The following is a 24,940-nucleotide window of genomic DNA, read 5'->3' on the forward strand; positions in this document are numbered from 1 at the left end:
AGCTAATCCAATGAAATTTCAACAACATTGCTGCCTAAAGAATACCTGACTAATTCCAGTATCAGGTGACATTCCAATGGAAATGTGGAAAATCTCACAGAGTCTCACTCCTAGATAAAGAGTCTTTTCAAGGAACTAATCCCCATTTGGTTATCACAGCACTGAATGGGCTCAGTAGGTTGTACTCATAAGTTGATTAGTTTATATGTAAATGTATCAAACACAGTTAAAGAAGAGGAATCCATGAATTTGGGACTGTGTGTGTGTGTGTGTGTGTGTGTGTGTGTGTGTGTGTAAAACAGATGATGAGAAGGCGGGAAGAGACAGAGGAAATAAATTATATAATATTTAAAATTTTTAAATACAATTTTAAAAGATGGATGGCATCTGAAGAACACTGGATGTTGTCCTCTGACTTACACACACAGGTATACACATGTGAACATATTTATGTTTACTCCTGCGAACATATAAAGGAAGTGTGGCCATGGAGCAAAACAACAGGGAGATCAGACATTTTCCAAATTGAAGATGAAGGAAGGCACAACACAAAAAGACATGCAGAGCACAGGTTCTCGAGTGAAATCTAGAAAAGAACTTAATCCTGTCAACAACTTGATTTCAGCCCAGTGAAATACTGACAGTTATTACCTACAAAATGAGACATTATAAATTGACATTGTTGGGCTTGTTTATCTTTTCTTCACTCAATTTTGGCAAGTGGAATCGATCAAGAATATCATCCATTTCCCTTAGATTTTCAAATTTTGTGGCATATGTGCGTTCAAAGTAGGATCTTATGATTCTTTGTATTTCTTCAGAGTCTGTTGCTATGTCTCCCTTTTCATTTCTGATTTTGTTGATTTGGATATTGTCTCTCTTCCTTTTAGTTAGTTTGGCTAACGGTTTGTCTATCTTGCTGATTTCCTCAAAGAACCAGCTCTTGGTTTTGTTGATTTTTTGGACTGTTCTCTTTAGTTCTAACTTATTAATTTCAGCCCTGAGTTCATTTCCAGATGTCTACTCCTCTTGAGTGTTTCTGCTTCTTTTTTCTAGGGCTTCTAGCTGTGTCATCAAAAACTTCAACATAAAACCAGAGACACTAAATTGGTTAGAAGAAAATGTGGGGAAGAGCCTGGAACACATTGGCACAGCAGACAACTTCCTGAACAAAACACCAACAGGCCAGGACTTAAGGTCAACAACTAATAAATGGGACCTCATGAGGCTGACAAGCTTCTGTAAGGCAGGAAACACTGTCAACAGAACAAGACAACAGTCTACAGACTGGAAAAAGATCTTCACCAATCCTACCTCTTACAAAGGTCTAATATCCAAAATATATAAAGAACTCAAGAAATTAAACACCACCAAACCAAATAATCCAATTGAGAAAAGGGGTTCAGAAGTAACAAACCAAATAATCCAATTGAGAAAAGGGGTTCAGAAGTAAACAGAATTCTCAACAGAGGAATTTCAAATGGCTGAGAAACACTTAAAGAAATGCTCAACCTCCTTAGTCATCAGGGAAATGCAAATGAAAACGACTCTGAGATTCCATCTTACACCCATCAGAATTGCCAAGATCAAAAATTCAAGCAACACCACATGCTGGCGAGGATGTGGAGAAAGAGGAGCACTCCTTCTTTGCTGTTAGGAATGCAAACTAGTACAGCCACTTTGGAAATCTATCTGGTGCTATCTCAGAAAGCTGGGAATAGGGCTTCCTCAAGACCCAGCTATTCCACTCCTTGGAATATACCCAGAAGATGCTCCAGCACAAAACAAGGACATATACTCAACCATGTTCATAGCGGCCTTATTCATAATAGCCAGGACATGAAAACAGCCTAAGTGTCCCTCAGTAGAAGAGTGGATAAAGAAGCTGTGGTACATTTACACTATGGAATACCACTCACCTGTTAAAAACAAGGAATTCCTGAAATTTGTGGACAAATGGATTTGACTAGAAATGATCATCCTGAGTGAGTTAACCCAGAAGCGGAAAGACTCACATGGTGTATACTCACTTACAATTGGGCAATAGCCCAAAAGGCATGACATATTATATAAGGCCAACACATTCTATCATGATACCCAAACCAGATGAAAGTACAAGAACTGCAACAAGAAGAATGAAAGAACTCTATATTCATGTTCATTGTCAACATAGTTTCAGCATTTTTAACAAAACGTCAATAAGCCATATTTGCCAAGATTTAAAAATGTTGTTGAACGTAATCAATTGGGACACAGCCAAGAAACACAATATATAATTCCACATTAAACAAATTAATATATGTGATATGTACCTTAATAGTACCAAATTTCACTGATTTTATTCAGCATAATGCAGCAATGTCAAAAGCTCCACAGTTAAAATACTTCAAAATCAAGATTGAAAAGTGGGCAATGCAATTACACAGATCTCTCTTAAAAGAAGACATATAACTATCTATCAAATATGTGAAGAAAAAAACAAAATGAAACCTCACTAATTACAAATTAAGTTCGATGAAAACCACAATGAATATCGTTTCACTAAAGTTAGTGGTTATTATTTAAAAAATCCAAGCAACAGAATTTCAGTGAGGATATGGGAAGTACACATATTTATCTTTCTCTCTAGACTTTAAAATCCTTGACAACCTCTGATCTTTTGTTGCCATGGTTTTCCCTTTTAATGATGCTTTTCAGTTGGAATCATGGAGTAGTAACACTTTCAAATTGACTTCTTTTTCTTATCAAAATAAATTTAAAGATTCTCCATGCATTTCCATGCCTTAACAGATATGCCATTTTATTAATGAATACAATTCCTTTGTCTAGATACATAATAGCTTTTCCATCTACCTACTATAAGCATATTAGCTATTCCCCAGTTTTCATAGGCTAAAGTTTCTATAAATACCTATGTGTAAAATTTACTGTGATATTGTTTTTTGTTTCTTTGTTCTTTCAAGTCAGGGTTTCTCTGTGTAGCCTTGGCTGTTCTGGAACTTGCTCTTTAGACCAAGCTGGCCTTGAACTCACAGAGAAGTGCCTGCCTCTGCTAAGATTAAAGGTATGTGCCAACCCCTGGTTTACTATGGTATGCTAATGAATGTTTTCAGAGAGAGAGAGAGAGAGAGAGAAAGAGAGAGAGAGAAATTACAATGAAATGTCTTACACAGTAACTGTGGAGATTGAAAATTATGAGCATCAAAGAACCTCCTTATGGAGTTGGTTTCAAATGTGGCAAACAAGCCACTGGGCAATGTGTCCTCATTTTTACCACAGACAGAAATCTGCCTAAAAAAGGTCAAGCTTGGATGGAGGCATAGTCGATGGCCAAACTGCCAAGACAAGGTAAGCAAGTCAATAGTTCCTGCTTCACAAATATGTCTGTCAGATATATTGGGCCAGAAGGCTGAAGAAGATGCTCCAATGTTATAAAGAATTCTGGGTGACTATTCATGTAGCAAACTGTCTCTCATCTTCTCAGTTGGAAAGCTACTAACCTGCACTCCCAACATACTCAGGTGATTAAGTTTATTCCTTCTCAAGTCTCTGATGGAGTTGAAGACTAGGTAGCTTAGTTTTACAATGAAGCTTAGTTGTTTAGGGGTTAAGATGTTTTTTGGTCTAGATAGATGTTTTAAGTTGAAAATGGCAATATGTGATGGAAATTTATTTACATTCAGAACTTTAGATTCACCAAGATAGGAAAGATGTTTTCTTCAAAGCTGCCAAATACAAATAGCCCAAACACTAAGAATGTAACATTTATATAATTTCTTATTGTGTCATGGTTCTTCTTGCTATAGATAGTTTATTGTATATACATGTAATAATATAAATGCATATGTAAAAGATAAAAAACTTTTAAGTAATAAAAAAAATCACCTAAGAAAAGAAAAAAGATTTGTGAACAGAAAGCTCAGCATTCAGTAGAGACAAAGTGTATTTTCAGTCTGAATAAAAAGGCATGGATTAGGAGACCCAAAGGTATGAATTTCATTCTAAATTTGGAAGCCTCAATGCTCAGGAAGAGCCAATTGTCTCAGTCTGAGTTTAAGGTTAGTAAAGACCAGTGTCCAGTGTATAGGTTCAGTTATTGGGGTGGAGCAATTGAATCTTATCTTTTCTGTCTCTGTCAATCTTTAGTTGATAGATGGTGAAGGCAATATCCTTCACAAAATCTGCCAATTTAAATCTTAATCACACTCCAAATTACCTTTTACATGCATACTCAGAGTGATGTTGAGAAAATGTCTAGATATTGCAAAGGCCAAGTCAAGTAACCTGTCAAGCACTGATGATAAGTTGAAAGCATTGGAACCCTTTATTCATTGCTTATAGGAATGGGAAATGATGCAGTCACTGTGACAGTTGGTAGTTCTTCAAAATGCATTTTTTGTTTGTTTGTTTGTTTGTTTGTTTAGGACTGTGTCTTTTTACATAGCCCTGACTGTGCTGGAACTCACTATATACATGCAAGGCTGGCCTCAAACTCACAGAGATCTGTCTAACTCTGCCTCTTATGTGCTGTTATTAAAGGCAAGCAGCAGCATACCAGGCTCAAAATATTAAAAAATAGTACTGTATTAATCAGAAACTCTAGGACTAGATTTATAACCGAAGTGTTAAAATCAAAGAAATGAATAGATAGTTGAATATACTTGTCCATAGAAGCACAGTTAACAATATAAAAAAGGTGGAAGCAACTCATCAAAAAAAGAATGAATGGGAGGAGAGACCTGAAGTAAAGAGAGGAAGGCCACCATGTGTTAGCTGGAGGAGAAGCACATGGCCTCTAGTGTGGATGGAGAATCCAGCCCAGATGAAGAACATTAGCAAAAAGTATAGCTCCTACCATTGAGCTCGATGCATTGTGCCTGAAGCAGCAAAGAAAAAACAATGTATAAGCCTGTGGATCCCCACTCTCGAACGCAGTCCACCTACAGCTACTACAGCTACGGCATGAGCAGAGGTGCCTATCCAACCCAGGCACTTTTACCCATTTCCAATTCCACCATTACTCTACCAAATTGAGCTTTCTGTGGGAGGACAGCAGTTTTATGGGAAAGGAAAGATGAGACAAACTGAGAAACATGATGCCACTGTCAGAGCACTGAGGACTCTGCAGAATGAGGCCCCAACAAAGAGGTTGGAGATGAATGGAAGAGAATCAGAGGAAGAAAACCTCAATAAATCAGAAATAAGCCAAGTGTCTGAGATCGCGCTGAAACAGAATTTGCCTGTGAATTTCGAGGTGGCCAGAGAGAGTGGCCCACGCCATATGAAGAACTTTGTGACCTGGGTTTCAGTCAGGGAGTTTGTATGGGAAGGAGAAGGGAAAAGCAAGAAGATCTCCAAGAAGAATGCGGCAAGGGCTGTGGTGAACAGCTGAGGAGGCTGCTACCTCTGCCTGTAGTGAAACGAGTGAAGCCCAGAATCAAGAAGAAAAGTCAACCCACGTGCAAGCTACAGACAGCACCAGATTATGGCCAGGGGATGAATCCTATTAGCAGACTGGCACAGATCCAGCAGGCAAAAAAGAAGAAGGAACCAGAGTACATGCTCCTAACAGAGGGAGGCCTTCGATGTCGCAGGGAGCTTGGGACGCACGTAAAGGTTGGCAATCACACTGCAGAAAGAGCAAGTACCAATAAGAAGGTGGCCAAGTGCAATGCTACTGAGAACATGTTAGAGATCCTGGGATTCAAAGTCCCCCGGGCACAGCCTGCCAAGCCAGAACTCAAATCAGAAGAGAAGACCCCAGTAAAGAAACCAGGAGACAGAACAGTTTTTGAACCTAGCCTTGGGGATGAAAATGGAATAGTAAATAAAGAGGACTAGTTCAGGATGCCTTATCTTAGCCACCAGCAGCTGCCAGATGGAATCCTCCCTATGGTGCAATAGGTAGCCCAGGTTGTTGGGGTTAGTTAAGGACACCACACCAAAGATTTCAACAGGGCAGCTCCAAATCCTGCCAAGGCCATGGTAACTGCCATGATAGCCCACAAGTTGTTGTACGGGGGCACCTCACCCACAGCCAAGACTATCTTAAAGATTAACATCTCTTCAGGCCATGTACCCCATGGACTTCGCACAAGACTCTCTGAGCAACTCTACTACCTTTCCAAAGCCCAGGGATTCCACGTTGAATACAAAGACTTCCCGAAGAACAACAAGAACGAGTGTGTTTCTTTTATCAACTGCTCCTCGCACCCATCTCTTGCCAGCCATAGCATCGGCAAGGATGTAGAGTTGTGTTATGATATGGCTGCACTCAACATTTAAAAGCTGCTGTCTGAGTTGGACCAACAGAGTACAGAGATGCCAAGAACAGGAAATGGACCAGTGTCACCGTGCGGGAGGCGCTGAACCTTTCTGGCCACAAACCATTATAAAGCTCAACATATATACTGAAAATACTGAGAACTGCTTTGAAAACTCGGAATTTCTGATAACTCCAGTGGGCCAAGACATGGTGGATAAAAATGTGGCAGCGGTAGCAAAGAAAACGAGACTACGAATGGTGGCCTTTGTTTTGCTGGGCTGCTAGCGACAATGCTATGCTCTGCCATCTATCAAGAGACCAGCCCCAGCACCTCCAGTTCTTGATTTTGCATTGTGACAGAGAAACAGAGGATGGGTAGTTCTTACGCTGGCTCATTCAGATACTTTGGGAAGCCCTGGGCAACAGAGAGAGGCCTTAGAGCGGCCACGGAGCTAAAAACACCAGAGAAAAGCATAAGAGACTTGGCGAGCTCAGCCCTGCCACATGTAGCACCCACAGTAACCACTGATTTCTCTTCAACAGTGAGCCTGTTGGTTTCATTAGTTCTTTTGGTTCATAGGACACTATATAATTTTCATTTCAGTTTCTTAGTTGTATCTACTTATCTAGCACAGTTTAGAAACTAGTCCCAGACTGATGCTATCAGTCATGTAACTGGCAAAGATCACAATCCTGTTTGGTGATGCACTGTGTGCCTCTGGCTTGACCAGGCAGTTCTGGACTTAACCAGAATCCTTGACTCCCTTACCCCCTTGTATAAATTGGTCAGCTTAGGAGTTTTAAACTTTAGGTGACCAAAAGATTTGGTCCTTTTTAACAAATGAGCCCTGACCTTTATCAATTATTACAGAAATTGTCAATAGGTGTTACTCTTGAGGAGATAGTTTTTTTAAACCACACTACAGGACACAGAAGACTTGAGGCTGGTGTCCCTTGAGTGCCCAATGCAGTTGAAGTCCAACTTCCATGTAGGGGAAGGGTGTCATGCTTCCTGGTGCACAGATGCAGCAAAGTCAAGTTGGCCCTAGTGGAAAGCTTTGAGCTCAGCCCTGCTTCCACTCTTGACTTAGCTGGAACCTTTTCACCCATGGAATGTAAGTAAACTTAGTCTGTGTCACCAATAAATGGTAATACTAAAAGTTTTTTTTTTGTTAATTTATCCCTCTCCCCCATTTTTTTAAAGAAGAGAATATTTGTAATGCTTGTGATTCTGTCTAGGTAAAAATCTGAAGATCTAAAACTTCTTTATATTAAACTATTGACCAATAAAAAAGAATGAATGAATGAACAATATATTTACATATAATGAAATCATCTTGAGAATTTAAAATGAAACTCTCTAACATATAGCACACATAGTGAACATTAAAGACATTTTACTAAGTGAAATAAGCCAGCCATAAATGTATCAATGCTATCATCCTACTGAAATGAGGTATGAACAGTAACCAAATCAATGGAGATACACCATGGACTAGTGTCTTTCACCATTGTCCTGATTCAAAAATCATATAACCTCTGCATCTCTGATTCTCTTGCATCCTTGTATAATTACAAGGATTTTTGTGACACCTAGCAAAATAGCCTAAGATGTTTTTACTACATGAGCTCAGCTGTTGCTTACCTTAAATCTTTAACTTTAATTCCCCTTTTTATGTGTTATCTAGGATTGCATGATCTAGGATATCCCAGAGACTTAGAACATTTTAAATTACTTATTTCTTTTATAAATTCTGTGATATGCCTACTATTATTTTCACCCCCAGTTCCCATATATAAGACTCAAGCCTCAGAAAAGTATCCCAAGTATTAATCAAGTTGTTAGATAAAAGAGTAAATAATCCAAAAATCCTGCTATGCTTCTGCTAAAATCACAAATCTTAGTGATTGGGTATGTTGTCCACCAATTTTCTTGTAAGAATATTACCCTGAAATAAAAAAAGAGGGAATGATACATTTTTCTTTCTTTCCACAATAAAGAATAGATGTGAATGTTATTTTTATGAGCAAAAGAGGAAGAATCTTGTGGGATTTGCTTTCTCTTTTGCTACTTGTGCAATAGAAATAGCACAGTAGTAAGGATCTGCTTCTGTGAATGCAGTAATTTAATTATAGGCAAAGTCATTTCAATACTTTCCCCCCTTTTCTAGGAAATTGGGGTAAATTGCCACTTAACTTCTCAAGGATATTGATATTAATGAGTGACTGAGTTTAATAAGATGTGAAAGTTTAGAAGAGAGGCAGTATGCAAGAATGAGTCGTAAATTGCTTTGCTTAGCACTTTCCACTCTTAGAGAAATTTTAAAACTCTTTAACAAGGCGAAAAGGCACTGATAGAAAGAGCGGGGAACAGCAAAGTGTTATGTCTGTACATAAGCAGCAAAGTATAGGTCTCGAAATGAAAGTTGTCACTGTCTTGGGAAATATATAATTGCAGTTTAGGAGATTTTAAAGGTTAAGAAATTGTTTCACTTCAACTTTACCTTTAGGGGAACAAAGTTAGATCACTAACTTGCTACTTAGCTAGCTATATCTCGCTGCCTGATATTAAATCAATAGTGCCTATTAAATCAATCATGTCCATATCTGTAGTATTAGCAGTGTTATTGTACTTGCTTTAGAAATTTGCAACTCAGAGAAGTTTGTTTATACAGAAGTTATTTGTATCATATATTTGTATCTAATCATGTATTTAATATTTTCAGGTTTGCTTGGTCACTAGACTATCTTAGTTACATACTGGGTATATAAACATATCTAGATATAGGTAAAAAGTAGCTATAAGTAGCACATGATTCCTTACTGAGAATCTGTTGATTCTGTGGTTGTTGAAGTCCAGCTTTAATCCACAGTGGTCTGATAGGATACAAGGAGTTATTGCAATTTTCATGTATCTGTTGAGGTTTTCTTTGTTGCCAACTATATGGTCAATTTTGGAGAAGGTTCTATGAGGTGATGAGAAAAAGGTTTATTCTTTTGTGTTCAGGTAGAATGTTTTACAGATATCTATTAATGATGCCTATCAGTTTCATTATTTCTCTGTTTAGTTTCTGTCTTGATGACTTGTCCAGTAGTGAAACGGGGTGTTGAAAGTTGCCATATTAATGTGAAATAACATGAGATAGCCATTACTCTCTAAGTATGTAGACAATTCTGCTCTGTAAGTATGTAATAATATGCACTTTCTATCAGTATAGCAAGCAGGTAATCTGGTATCTGGGTGTTCTTTCTGTTGGACTATCATTCTAATATATTCAGCTATGGCAGACACAGATGAGAGAGCAAAAAATATGCTTACTATAGATTTTCTTCTTGGAAACTTTCTTAATACAGTTTATTTTGTATCAATACCATATAATCACATAGAGGTCTATTCTCTTCTTATGGTACACATCTGATATTATCATTTACCCTGTAGTAAATATATAAAATGTCTACAGAATAATCACTTTTATGATTGAATGAAAACTGCTGGTGGATTGGTAATTTATACCTGTCTTCTGTTGCTGTTGATACTGTTTTCAGGTGTTTTTTTAAACTATGTTCTTACAAAGAATTAACAGTACAAACAATTCCATTTGTTCCTGGCACTCTTACTTTATCAGAATCTACTAAGTTGGTGGTTATATTGATTTGAGAATTGTATTTTCATATATTAGAAATGTAATTATAAGAATATGATATGTTGATATAGGTTATAAAATGCAATTATTCATGTATCCTATCTATAAGTTGAACAAAAACAATAAGAATATGGCTATAATTAACAGCCAAGGGGAAAAGTGAAGGATCAGGCATGGAAGAAAATGAGAACCCCTGCTATGGAAATCTCATGTTTGAGATATTGGTTGGAGAAATGAGTACCAAGTGACTGTTCAGACTTCAATCCCAGAAGTCAGAAGAGACAGCAGAAATTGTTGTGTATTTGATAATCACTAGCATGAAGACATGTTTTTGACTGTAGAACTGTACTTAGTTCTTGAAATAATATGTGTACAGTAGAAAGATAAGTGATAACTAATCTAAACACTGAAGTGCCCAGTGTTTTGAAGTCTAGTTCAGAGTAGCATCTATCAAAGGATACTCAAATCAAATCATAGAAATACTAGGAAAAATATAGCACCTATCTCTAAAGACTGTTTTATAAGTTTAAAATGTAGCAATGAACAATCAATGCTTTTTTAAAAAGTTGAATTCTTTATTCCTCAAGCTAGCTGTCTTTTGGTGAGTTTTTTGAGAAAGGGTTTGTGTGTATAGCTCTGGATATCCTGTAATGTGACCTGTAGAACCACAGGAGCCCCTGCCTTCCAAATGCAGAGATTAAAGTCTTGAGGCACCACTACCCAACCCTGAGAAAACAATGTTATATTCAATTATATCGTTAAGTAATCCTTTAAAATGTTAAATGTATAAAACAATTATGTATGAATATGGACAAATATAAAGTTTTTATTTAAAAATAAAAACTCTCTGAATATTTTACTTACTATATAAATAAATATATAAGAATAACAATTACATGAATAAAGGCAATTTGTTTAGAAGATATAACATAAAAATGACAAATATAGCTAAAAAAAAGAAATGGACCAACAATGTTATTTTATATTATTTACCAGAGTTCCATGAATGCTTCCTTTTAACTTAATGTTTTTCTTCAAATCAAAATCAACTTTACATTTACTTGGAAACTATGAGAAGTTTCAACTGAAGAATATACAATAGTTCTGAACATGATGCTTCTACTGATTTTATGGCAGTGACAGACTCATGTCCTCTTTTATCCATGCTTCCTAAAATGATTTGAGTTATACAGAGTTAATTACTTGATGAAATATATTTAATCAGTTGAAATCAAGTGTTAGACTAAAATGATTCTAAAACACAAGTGTTTCTTGCCATATTGTAAAAGAAAATGGGAATAAAAACTTGTAAACGTAAAACTTTTAACCATATCAAGATTTATTATATAAGCATATTCTTAATTCCTTTAAGACAGTCCAGAAAATTTGGTGGGGGGAGTTTGCAGGAAAAGTTTTATTTCACTCAGTTTCATGTAACAATTTATTATAAAAAGCAGTCAGGGCATAAACTCAAGAAGGGCAAGAACCTAGAGGCAAGAGTTGATGCACAAGCCATGGAGGGGTGCTGCTTACTGGTTTGTTTCTCATGGCTTGCTCAGCCTGCTTTCTTATAGCAACCTGGACCACCAGCACAGGAAAGGCCCCACCCACAATGGGCTGGGCCCTTCTCCATCAATCACTAATTAAGAAAATGCCCTACAGTCCTGTTGATAGCCTACTCTACTGAGAGATTTTATCAATTGAGCCTTCCTTCTCTCTCCAGTCACTCTAGCTTATGAGAGGTTGACATAAAACTAGCTATCACAGTATTTTAAAAAGTTTTGGTGGATTTAATTCTTCATTTTGTCATTATAATGGTTATGTTGTTTGGTTGTTTTAGATAGGGTCACTTATTTTTTCATTAATTATTTAATTAATTTTTAAACTTTTCATCCTAACAGGAACTCCGCCCCTACCTCTGCTTCTACTCCCTACCTCTCATTTCACCTCCTCCTATACCCCTCCCTTTCTTCTCGGAGAAGAGCAGACCTACCATGGATATCAACCTACATGGTACATCAAGATATAGGAACACTGGACACATCTTCTATTGAGGCTAGACAAGGCAGTCCAGTTAGGGAAAGGGGATCCAAAGACAGGCAACAGAATCAGAGACAGCCCCTGCTCCTGCTGTTAGAAGTCCCACATGAGGACATATTTTAGGGGGCCTAAGGCTCCATCTCATCCATGCTTTCTGATTGGTGGTTCAGTCTCTGTGAGACCCTGTGGGCCCAAGTTAGTTTATTCTGTGGGTTTTCTTATGGTGTCCTTCATCTTTCTGATTCTTTTAGTACTCCCTTTCCCTTTTTCATAAGATTCCCTGAGCTCTGCCTAATGTTTGGTTCTGAGTTTCTGTATTTATTTTCATCAGCTGCAGGGTGAAGCCACTCAGATGATAGCCTCCTCTCTGCAAGTATAGCAGGATATTATTAATAGTGTCAGATGTGGTCTCTCTCTCATGGCATGGGACTCATGTTGAGTCAGTCATTGGTTGGTTATTCTATCTACTTCTGCTCCCTCTTTATTCCTACATATCTTTTAGGCAGAAAAAAAATCTGAGTCAAAAGTTTTGTGGCTGAGTTGGTATTTCCATCACTCCATTGGAAGTTTCACGTTCCATATCCCCTCTTGTGTGGAGTCTTCATTGGGGTCACCCAAATAGGTTCCTGGGAGTTTCTATTGTCCTAGATTTCTAGCTTGTCACACACACACACACATTCACACACACACATACTAACACTCACACACACTCACACACACTCACTGATTCCAACTCTCTCTCCTACCGGCCTCCACACACTTGATTCTTCCTATTTCATTTCCCACCTGCTTTCCCATCCAGTTCCCTCCTCCATTCATCCACCATGATGTGTATTTTATTTTCCCATCTAAGAGATTCAAACATCCTCCCTTGGGCTCTCCTTGTTACTTAGCTTCTTTTGGATTGCCCCAGACTTATCCTGTACTTTATGATTAATATACACTTAAAAGTGAGTATATACCATGTTTGCCTTTGTGGATCTGGGTTACCTCACTCAGGATGATTTTTTTTTTTTGTAGTTCCATCAATTTGCCTGCAAATTTCATGACACTGTTATTTTTGTTTGTTTGGTTGGTTTTTGGTTTTTTGAGAAAGAGATTCTCTGTGTAGCCTTGGTTGTCCTGGACTCACTTTGTAGACCAGGCTAGCCTTGAACTCTCAGTGATCCACCTACCTCTGCCTCCCAAGTGCTAGGATTAAAGTCTTGTGCCACCATGCCTGGCTGACGCTGTTATTTTTAATAGCTGGGTAATATTCCATTTTATAAATGTATCACATTTTCTTTAACCATTCTTCAGTTGAGGGAGATCTCTAGCTTATTTCCAGTTTCTGACCATTGTGACTAAAGTTACTATGAACATTGTTGAGGAAGGGTCCTTGGGGTATGGTGAAATATCTTTTGGGTATATGACAAGGACTGGTATAGCTGTGTCTTGAGACAGAACTATTTCCAATTTTCTGAGAAACAACCAAATTGATTTTTAAAGTGATTGTACAAGTTTTCACTCCCAACAGCAATGAAGGAGTGCTCCTCTTGCTCCACATCTTCACCAGCATGAACGATCACTTGAGATTTTGATCTTAGTGATTCTGATTGGGTGTATGGTAGAATCCCATAGCTATTTTGATTTGCATTTCCCTGAAGACTAAGAACATTGAGCAGTTCATTGTTTCTTAACCCTTCGATACTGCTCTGTTGAGAATTCTATGTTTAAATCTGTACCACCTTTTTAAAATTAGGTTGTTCTGTTTGTTGCTGGCTAATTTAATTAGTTTGTAATATATTCTGGATATCAGCCTTCTGTTGGATGTATGGCTGAAGAAGATCTTTTTCCATTTTGTAGGTTGTTTTTTGTCCTATTGAATATGTCCTTTACCTTACAGAAGCATTTTAGTTTCATGAGGTCCCATTTATTAATTGTCAATCTGAGCTTTTAGTGTTCTATTCAGGAAGTTGTCTCCTGTGCCAATGTATTCAAGGCTATTGCTCAGTTTTCTTCTATCAGGTTTAATTTATCAAGTTTTATGTTGAATTCTTTGATCCTCTTGGATTTGAGTTTTGTGCAAGGTGATGGATGTGGATCTATTTGCATTAGTCTATATAGAGACATCTAGTCAGTTTACAACCATTGGTTGAAGAGGTTTTATTTGTTCCATTGTTTAGTTGTGGCTTCTTAGTCAAAAATCAAGTGTCCATAGGTATGTGGGTTTACTTCTGGGTCTTGGACTTGTTTCCATTGATCAGCCTGTGTTTTTAATGCCAATTCCATGCAGTTTTTGTTACTATTTCTCTATAGTAGAGCTTGAGATCAGGGATGATGATCCCCACAGGAGTTCTTTTATTATACAGGATTATTTTAGCTATCCTAGGTTTTGTTTTGTTTACACATATGAAGTTGGGAATTGTTCTTTAAAGGTCCATAAAGACTTGTGTTGGTATGTTGATGGGAATTGCATTGAATCTGTAGATTGTTTTTGGTAACATTATCATATTTACTATGTTAAGCCTACTCATCTATGAGCAAGGGAAATCATTCCATATTCTGATATCTTCTTCAATTTCTTTCTTCAGAGACTTGAAGTTCTTTTCATACAGGACTTTAACTTGCTTGGTTAGTGTTACATCAAGATATTATATATTATTTGTGACTATTGTGAAGGGTGTTGTTTACCTAATTTATTCCTCAGCATGTTTGCCATTTGTATAAAGGAAGGCTACTGATTTTTTGAAAGTTAATTTTGTATCCAACCACTTTGCTGAAGATGTTTATAAGCTGTATGATTTCCCTGGTACAATTTTGGGGTTATTTATGTATACTATCATATTATCTGCAAATAATGCTCTTTTACTTCTTCCTTTCTAATTTTTATCCCTTTGATTTCCTTTACTTGTCTTATTACGCTGGCTAAAATTGCAAATACTATACTGAATAGACGTGGAGAGAGTAGGCAGTGTTATCTTGTCCCTGATTCTAGTAAAATTGTTTTAAGTTTCTCTCCATTTAGTTATATGTTAACTATTAGCTTGCTATATATTGCCTTTACTGTGCTTATGTATGAACATTGTATTCCTAATGTCTCCAAGAATTTTAACATTCAGGGGTATTCAATTGTGTCAAATGCTTTTCAACATCTAATGAGATGATAATGCATATTTTTCCAGTTAGTTTCTATGGTAGATTACAAACAAATCCAGAAGAACACACACACACATACACACACACACACACATACACACACACACCAATACTAACACCAACACCAACAAGTAAATAACTGTAATCAATAATAGTCATTGATATTATTCAATATCAATGGTCTCAATTCCCTAATACAAAGACACAGAGTGAGAGAATGTAAATAAAAATAGGATCACCCTATTGCTGGATCTAGAAAGCACACCTCAACATCAACTATGAAAACATACATACAACTGACATTATACTGACTACACAGGTTATATTCAGGAAAATATATGAGTAAGCATATATACATATAGTAATAATGAATGAAAAATGAAGTCATACATTTGAAAGACAATAAAGCTTTCAGAGGGGAAAAGGAATGGAGAAATTATTTAACTATTATAATCACAAAAAATAACAAAATAAAATTATAGGAGTAAGTAAGGGTTAAAAATTAGTGTGAAATGTCTGGGATATGTTTCACTGAGATCTTACTTGGGAATTTAAATTAAGGAGGAGATCAAGCTAGGGAGAATATTTTAGACATCAAAGCCAGCCTCTTTCATTAAGTGATAAGTTGATGTTCTCTTATGGGGAACTTACAACAAAGACATAGAATTTAAGCAGGGTTACATTTCTATTCTTGAAATTCACAAATAAAATGTTTTTTGTATAAAAATATGAGATCTCAACTAGGTATGGTGACACTTATCTTTAGTCTCAGCAGAGGTCATTGGTTCTATGTGAGTTAAAGGACAGCTTGTTCTACAAGTTCTAAGCCAGCCATGGCTACATAATTAGACCCCATCAAAATAAAGTAGTCTAAATAAAATAAAGTACGAGATATAGAAAATTTCCAAAAGTGTGCTCATGACCGAATTACATTAAATACCTTTTATAATTAAGCAAAGAAGAATATAATTCCTTAGTTTCAATCAGTCATGCTTTATCAAATGGAAAGAAAATATTTGATCCATTCTATCAACATTACAGAATGTGGTAAACAAGTATCCAATGGTAAGTCTAAAACCAGACTATGATTTTTAAAATACAGGTTCTAAAACCATCTCAAGGAACATACCTTTTTTTTTTTTAATTTATTCTTGTTACATCTCAATGTTTATCCCATCCCTTGTATCCTCCCATTCCTCCCACGCCCCCCATTTTCCCATTATTCCCCTCCCCTATGACTGTTCCTGAGGGGGATTACGTCCCCCTATATATGCTCATAGGGTATCAAGTCTCTTCTTAGCAACCTGCTGTCCTTCCTCTGAGGCCACCAGGTCTCCCCCTCCAGGGGACATGGTCAAATGTGAGGCACCAGAGTACGTGAGAAAGTCATATCCCACTCTCCACTCAACTGTGTAGAATGTTCTGACCATTGGCTAGATCTGGGAAGGGGTTTAAAGTTTACCTCCTGTATTGTCTTTGGCTGGTGCCTTAGTTTGAGCGGGACCCCTGGGCCCAAATCTGCCTATCCTATTGTTCTACTTGTAGATTTCTAGGACCCTCTGGATCCTTTTATTTTGCTGTTCTCCCATGTGTCTCTCATTTAGAGTCCCAATAGGATGCCTTCCCCTCTGTCCCAGTTTCCTGGTAAGTGAAGGCTTTCGTGGGACATGCCCCTTGGGCTAGTATGCAGATATAAGTGAGTATATACCATTTGAGTCTTTCTGCTTCTGGGTTAACTCACTCATTATGATCATTTCTAGCTCAATCCATTTATCCACAAATTTCAGGAATTCCTTGTTTTTAAAAGCTGAGTAGTATTCCATAGTGTATATGTACCACAGTTTCTTTATCCACTCTTCTACTGAGGGACACTTAGGCTGTTTCCATGTTCTGGCTATTATGAATAAGGCTGCTATGAACATGGTTGACCAAATTTTCTTGTTGTGTGCTGGAGCATCTTCTGGGTATATTCCAAGGAGTGGAATAGCTGGGTCTTGAGGAAGCCCTATTCCCAGTTTTCTGAGATAGCACCAGATAGATTTCCAAAGTGGCTGTACTAGTTTGCATTCCCACCAGCAATGAAGGAGTGTTCAAGGAACATACCTTAAGCCAAGATTGATAATTAAAACAAGTAAAAGGAAATGTCATTTTACTACTTCATACAAGATCATGGGAGACTGTGCTTTATTCTTATGAATAAAACCTCTGCAAGATGGCCTAGGGCCTTTTGAATGGTATTTTCTACTGAGAAGTTGTTTTTACTTACTATTTATAACTTCACATTTAAAAATATAAGCATAAAACAGCCATTTGCTTTATTCTTTAATAAAATTGTACAGACTTTCCTATAAGCATTACTATTCTCCCAAAGACTTCATTCAGATTTAATGTCTTTTGTAGGAGTTGAGCCATCCTGATTCTTACTTGACCCCCCCCCCAAAAAAAGTTCTAGAGATCTTTATTTCTACCATTTGATATGTTTTAGAAACTTTAATTTTCTTTAAGACTAACATATTTTTGCAAATGATTTATCACTAAACAGTACTGATTATTTCATTGAAGTAATGAAAAAAAGAACAGTGTTTTTTAAAGCCATGCCTACCCCATATATGTAACTTAGGAAACAAGCAGAAAGAAGAGCAATTACACTATCAATAATGATTTTACTGTTTTCCTGCTAATGATTTGTGTGAAAATGTGAGCGATGTCAAAAGAAATTGAAATTAATTAACATCATCTATGTATTTAGCAAACACTACCACTTTAGTTCCTTTATTCTGTAATTCTGTTTAACTTTATTATTTCTAATTTTTTTGAAGTTAAAATATAGTAAATGATTTTCCATTTCCCTTTCCTTCCTCTAATTACTCCATGCCTCTCCCCTCACTTGCTTGCCCAAATTACTGGTGAACTATTTTTCTTTTACTTCTGGTTCACAGAGAGGGGGGGGGAGGAAGGGAGGGAGGGGGAGAGGGAAAGGGAGGGAGGGAGAGAGAGAGAGAGAAGGGGAGGGAGGGAGGGAGGGAGGGAGAGGGAGAGGAAAAGGGAGGGAGGGAGAGAGAGAGAGGAGGGGAGGGAGGGACAGAGGGAGACATACACCCTATATTCTTAGTTTAATTTATGGAGAAATTTAAAGTGCTAATATCATTAAATAATTTCTTATTTCTACTTTTGTTTTTTAACTGTTTGTATTTGAGACAAGGGTTTATGCAGCCCAGGCTGGCTGTAAACCTTCTATGTAGCTGAGTATATCAAATTCCTAATCCTGATACAATGCCTGAGATTTTATTTTATCATTTGTTGTTATGTTTCAATATTTGTAACATGGACTTTCTATGTTTTGTGGCCCTATTTTTATGTGTTAGTGTTTGTTTTATTTTATCATATTTTATTATTTATTATATTATAGTCTCTTAGAAGCCTGTTTATTTTTAAATGATAGACAGAAAGGAGATGGATTCAGATGGGAGGGAAAGAGGGGAAAATTGGTGAAAAGGGTCAAAAAAAGAAAAAAGAAAGGAAAGAAAGAAGGAAGGAAAGGAGGGAGGGAAAGAAAGAAGGAAGGAAGGAAGAAAGAAAGAAAAGAAAGAAAGAAAGAAAGAAAGAAAGAAAGAAAGAAAGAAAGAACTGCAGACCATAAGGAATTTGAGTGCATTTCTTCAGAATTGGGCTTTAGGCTTCCCCAACTTGGGCTTGTAATATCAATATATGATCATCAGAATCCACAGCACCTTTCCAGGTTGTCTGTTGAATGTTGAGATTTATATTTAAATCGTGTTTTCCACTGGGCTAAAATTGGCATTGACATTGCAAAAGCAATAGCAGTTGTTAGAAAACAGGCACAATTCCAAGGCCTGATACAGCAGGCCACACTTCCCATCTCTCCCTATGACGGACTCGCTGGCACAGAAACAGTCTGTGCTGTGACATAATAGCAATCCTTAAGCATTACCTGGCTCCTCTATGCTATGTTCAACTAAATCACATAATATGAGATTTCCTATAGCACTGTAACAAAACCTTAAGAATAGATTTGGATGAAGTGTTGAATAGAGCTTTTTTCCCTCTGGGAAAACAAGAGGAGTTTGTCCCAAAGCCTTGGCAACAGAGCTGACCAATATAGTGGTACCCTGGTTTATGGCAATGGTAATGGACCTATACTCCCTAAAAAGAGTCAGAATAGTCTCAGGTGGGATTCTAGTTATTATCCCATTCTCCAGCTGCAATTGATCTTGGGAGAACACAAGAAGTAGATTAATAAAAATCAAGACACCGTACTATTGTTTCCATGAGGTCACTATCTATGCTGCAGTAAGATTTTGGGGTGAGGTGATGTAGTTGTTTTGAAGTCATCCATAGAGCTGTAATTAATCCCTTACTTATGCTATATTTAAATAATTTATATCATTAAGTTGGACTTTGATAAAAATCATATTCTCTTCTGTCATTGCCATCTTGTGTGAATAAGCATTTGTTGGTGTCTCCCCAGGAAATGTTACTACTTGTGAATTAGTAGTAAGAGCATGAGGCTAGGATATGGGAGGCCCTGGCTTTCCTTACATACACACACCCACACACCCACACACACACACACACACAGAGAGACAGAGACAGAGACAGAGACAGAGAGGGAAACAGAAAGACAGACAGAGAGAGGAGGGGAGAGGCAGAGAGGGGGGGGAATAGTGTCCTGTGAACAGAAATATAGTATTAATTTAAAAACCTTGATTAAATCTTTTAGCATTTTCTGTGCTGAAATGATAAGCAGATATGGATCACCACATTTTCTATTGATGTACAGTGGCGATCTCAAAGCAAAGCATTTATGCAGTTGTTTGTGAACTGGAGTTTGGTTATTTTTGCGAGGGTGTCAAGGGAAGTATTATTTTTCACTTGAAATAAGTACTGGCAGATAGGTAATAGTCATTTAGACTTGGGTACTTAGAAGACATTTTCTCAAAATGATCAAAGAGATCCTGACACTTCAAGCAAAACAGCTAACAACATTTATAGCCAATGGGAAAAATGAGATTTCATGCAAAAATCGAAACTTTGGAAACCTTGCAAATGCTTTTAAAAACTTAAATGTGTCTTGATACTTGGAGACTTTGTGGAAGAGCACAGTAGTGTTATTTCTGAAAATAGTTTCATATGGTATGCTGAAGTGCCAGTGAGCCAAAAGTTTCCAGTAACTAATTCAAAAATCACATGTGTGCAAAAGATACTCAAAATGTTCAGACATATCAATGGATCTTAAAGGAACAGACTACAAATATCCATTAATATGGATTCACATTATGCAAGTCTTCTTTTATGGGATTTTTGTGAAGTTACAGAATAATATTAAAGCATGTTCAAAACTATCTTGCATGATTATGAAAATATTCCTCTTTATCATGTACTTATCTATGAGAAACAATAAAAAGACATTACAACAGAATGAGTTTAGAATATATGCCTTCTGTTAAGGTAGATATTTTGGAAACATTGCAATGACTTTCTTCTGGTTGTTATTTGCATTTCATTAGAGATATTTAAAATATTTTGAAATTTCTGTTTTAGCTTGAGATATGACAGATATTAACAAATAGCCCCAACACGAAGGGAACATTTTGGGATTTCAATAATACTCCAATGTGTAAAGTGAGCCTAAAGCCAATATATGGTAGGAAAAGCCATGGTTTATTAAGTAGTAGCAGCAAAATTTACCATTTCACATTATATAGTTCTGTATATCTAATAGGCTTTTGTCTCAAAAACATTTTATTTGGTTTTAGAAACTTTATGTAATCTTGCTTTAGATGTTATTGATATATACATATTTTTCCAAAAACTTGTCTTCAATAATGTTACTTTTGAGTTTGTTCTGCCACTTCTAATGTGAAGGTTAATTTCCAGCAGAGTTGACATGGCCCTGAGTTGTTCTGCTAAATTAAGAAATATACCTGCTCAATACTGACCAATGGCGAAAGTGTGAAATATGTGAAATGTGTTGATCGACAGTGTTTGTTTTTAAGCAAAGGTCCAAGGAGAGCTTAGGAATTGCTTGTACCAACTTGTCAGCATCAATTACTCATTACATAAAGATTAATGGTTTATACTTATTTTAGAGAGACAGTCCTCCAAACTTGCCCACAGGGGTACTTCCAGAGGGCTCCAACACTATAGCTAGTTAGCAAGAAAATGGCCTATGACAACAGCAGAGTGGGAGAAGCCCTAGCTGAGACTCTTCTTGTTATAGCCATGACTAAAAGAAGAAAATGTGTACTAGAACCTGTTCTGTTTAGAACGGTCCTTAATGAAACCATACTTCAGCTGTGATATATGACCTGACTTTAATGCTTTTCCTGCAGTAAACTACAGATTAATAAGCTTTAGTGCCACAAATTATCTTTAGTAGTCAACCCCTTCTGGTACCATTATTAGTGTCTGAACCAATTTATCACATTAAATATAATAAATATGTGTTTTTCTTGAGAACATACAAATGTTTAGTAACAGCACTCTTTTAAAATATTACCTACTTATTAAAATTTTCTAAATACTATATGCTAAAGTGACTGATTCAAAATGCACTAAGCAACGCATTTGTTATCAGCATCACAAGATTATTTAATAAATTGTTACAAAGTTGTATATATAAAACAGTACTTTGCTTCTTAGTGTTTAGCATAGTTCAGACAGTAGTCCATAATTATGAAGTAGTTTAAAGAGAAAGGCTCTGGGAATCATTTATAGCCATTCCTTATACTATTCAACTCTTGTTAAAAGTATCTTCTATTCTCAGCATACAGATTTTTCATTTTCAGTGTTATCACTTGATAATGTTAATCAATACAATCATTGTAAATAGATGACACATCTACACATAACTCATGACATGTATCTAAGTGGTTGTGGGTGTTTTTATTTACCTGTGTGTGGGCTGTGTGTGTGTGCGTGTGTTGTATATGTCAGAGCACATGTGGGAGTTGGTTTTCTCCTTCCACCATACCGGTGGATTGAACTAAATTTCTCAAGCTTCGTAAGAGATGGCTGTATTCACAAAATCATCTCACCAGCTATTAGTTTTGTTTTCACTTGTGTCTTTTTACTTAGGAAGAGTAAATATATTTTAAATACTTCGTTCAGGCTGGAGAAATGGGTAAGCCATAAAAGATTAGCTTCATAAACAAAAGTATAAAAATAACTTTTCCCTCCTCACAGTTTTCCTTTGGACATGACATAATAGCATGGGTGCCTGGGACCAAGAAGTTAGCATTTCAGAATTTATTCTAGAAGGCAGGATATGTAGTTAAGTATGAGGTGGGAAAGAAAATTCCCATGGTGAGAAATTATTTATGATTGTTCCACTATAATATACCCAGCCACATGAATGCTTAGGTTTACCCACCAAATACAAAGCCAATAAAACAGAGGAGATGAATGAGTAGGATGGAATCCTAAATATTCAGTTAGTGGGTGACCCCTCTAAATGTGAGTGCAACAAGGTTGAATTTTGCCATGTGATACCTTTTTTTCTTAGCACCCAAGTAAATTCTGCTTCAAATTCTAGATTAGATATCACAGCCTATTTGAAATTCTTCTAGAAAGCAAAGGAGGAAAGTTTTCTGTCTATGTAAACATACAACATTGTGGTCAAACTCTTCTTATAAAGCTAGCTGTATGCTGGGGCTGGAGAGTAGGCTCAGCAGTTAAGAGAACCTGACAACTAAGTTTCAGGATATCTTGACACCCTCTTTATATTTCTATGAGCATCAGACACACAGCGTATGCACATACACGCAGGCAAAATAGTCACACAAATAAAAAAATAATTAATCATTTTTTAAAAAGACAAATGGGTTTGTTGTTGATGTTGTTGTTGTTGTTGTTGTTGGTGGTGGTGGTGGTGGTAGTGCTAGTGATATGTGTATGAACTTTGTTTTCCAAATGTCTGGATAGATAGAAATACTATAGAAATAAAACTATTTTTTTACATCTCTACTGTATTATCAGTTCTTATTTAAAATATTTATTTTTTTCATGTAGAGTAGGTCAGAACCATGATTGAAATCAATATGTCTCAGGTAGGGTATCTGATTCTATGATTACAAAAAACATGACCAAAAGCCAGTTGGGAAGGAAGGATTTGTTTTGCTTAAGCTTCAAATTGCAGTCCATCATTGGGGGAAGTCAGAGCCAGAATTCAAGGCCTGGGGAAAGGAATGCTGCTTGCTGTTTTTGCTCCTTCTGTCTTACTCAGTTTGTTTTCTTATTCACCCCCAGGACCACTTACTCAGAGATGCTAATGCCCACAATGGGCCAGGACCTATCACATCAATCACCAATCAAATAAATACCCTACAGATCTGACTACAGGCCAATTCTATGAAGACATTTTTTGGACTAAGATTCCTTCTTTCCAGATGACCCTACTTGATGTAAAGTAGAAATAAAACCAGCTCGCACATCATATTTATATAAGAGACAATGAAATAAAATTTAAAAATAGGAAGATAGCACCATTTACACAACACTATTTCTTAATGAAGATTTAAGGTCACATACAATGATATTACATACACACAATTTATGTAACACTCTGTACTAAAATCAATCTTTTCATTCATGGGTTAAGAAGTTACAAGAAACTAGTTACATGTAATATGTGACTAGAAAGGTTTGAAAATTTATCTATTCCTTTTATGTGTGAAGCATTTTGACCTTTGGATTTAACTGTTATAGTAAACTATTTATAACTTTAAACACATTAACAAGAAAATACCAGGCAACCTCAGTGGTAAAAATAACTTCTTCAGCTAAAATAACCTGCTATAAAATAAAAGAGCTATAAATATGAATTCTTTACAATATACACCCAAATGTCCCTTATGGTATAATTAAACCAAGCCTTAACATTTAGAGAGGAGTTTTCATGTGTGAATCTTAAAGTGATTCACATATTACTAATTCCATAAAATTGCCTCTTAAGTAAAAAATTTGTAGATTAAGACATTGAGTTAAGGTTGATTTGCTAAAGGCTGTAATGACAGGAAACTTTAAAGATGAGTTTAAAGGCCAAAAGATATTTTGTTAATGTAGTTTTAGGCCACAAGTTAGTTGCATCATCATATAAAAGAACATGCTGTAGTCAGCCACATGTCTTTGGTAGAGAATTGGACTCAGATAAAACTTTGTTAATTAAAATAAGATATCATACCTTTAACTGTAAAAAAATGACAAAATTTAAAAACAAAACAAAGTTTGTAATACATTTTTTATCATTAGATCAATTATGAAGACAAAGCTTAATGACTTGATTGATGGCTGAGTACAGTTTTCTCTATTTGACATATAAATTTATATACATAATGAAAAGATAAAGCTAAATAGTGAGGGAGTAAAAGGGAATGAATGGAAGAATATGCTTATTTTTTGGTCCATGAATATATTCTAAATATATTTTGATTTAAACCAGAACTAGCATAGAAAAGTATTTAGACAAAATAACAAAGCTGAAAGAGATAAACATGAGAAATAGAATGTATAAATATGTTTTTCTTTGTGCCCATACTATCATTATAGCATTATTATTATTATCATTAATTTTATTTATTTATACACTTTATATCTTGGTCAAAGCCCCCTTCCTCCTCTCCCCCTCCTTACCCCTCCTGCTTTCCCTATTCCTCAGAAAAAGGGAGTCCCTCAAACCCACCCACCCCAGCTCATCAAAGCACATCACTAGTGAGTTCTTCTTCTTTCCCTGTGTCCTGGCAAGGCAGTCCTTTCAAGGGGAAGTAATCAAAAATCAGGCAACAGATCCATGCCAAAGGCAGCCCTCTGCTCCCCATACTAGTGGAGCCACATG

The 24,940-nt window shown here is 36.4% G+C and overlaps 1 pseudogene; it reads left to right on the forward strand.

Annotated features, from left to right (window-relative positions):
* Positions 1-4,884: 4,884 nt before the first annotated feature.
* Positions 4,885-6,493, forward strand: LOC127185592 (double-stranded RNA-binding protein Staufen homolog 1-like; annotated as a pseudogene).
* The last annotated feature ends 18,447 nt before the right edge of the window (positions 6,494-24,940 follow it).

This window comes from Acomys russatus, chromosome X, assembly GCF_903995435.1.
Source record: "Acomys russatus chromosome X, mAcoRus1.1, whole genome shotgun sequence".
Taxonomy (NCBI): Eukaryota; Metazoa; Chordata; class Mammalia; order Rodentia; family Muridae; genus Acomys; species Acomys russatus.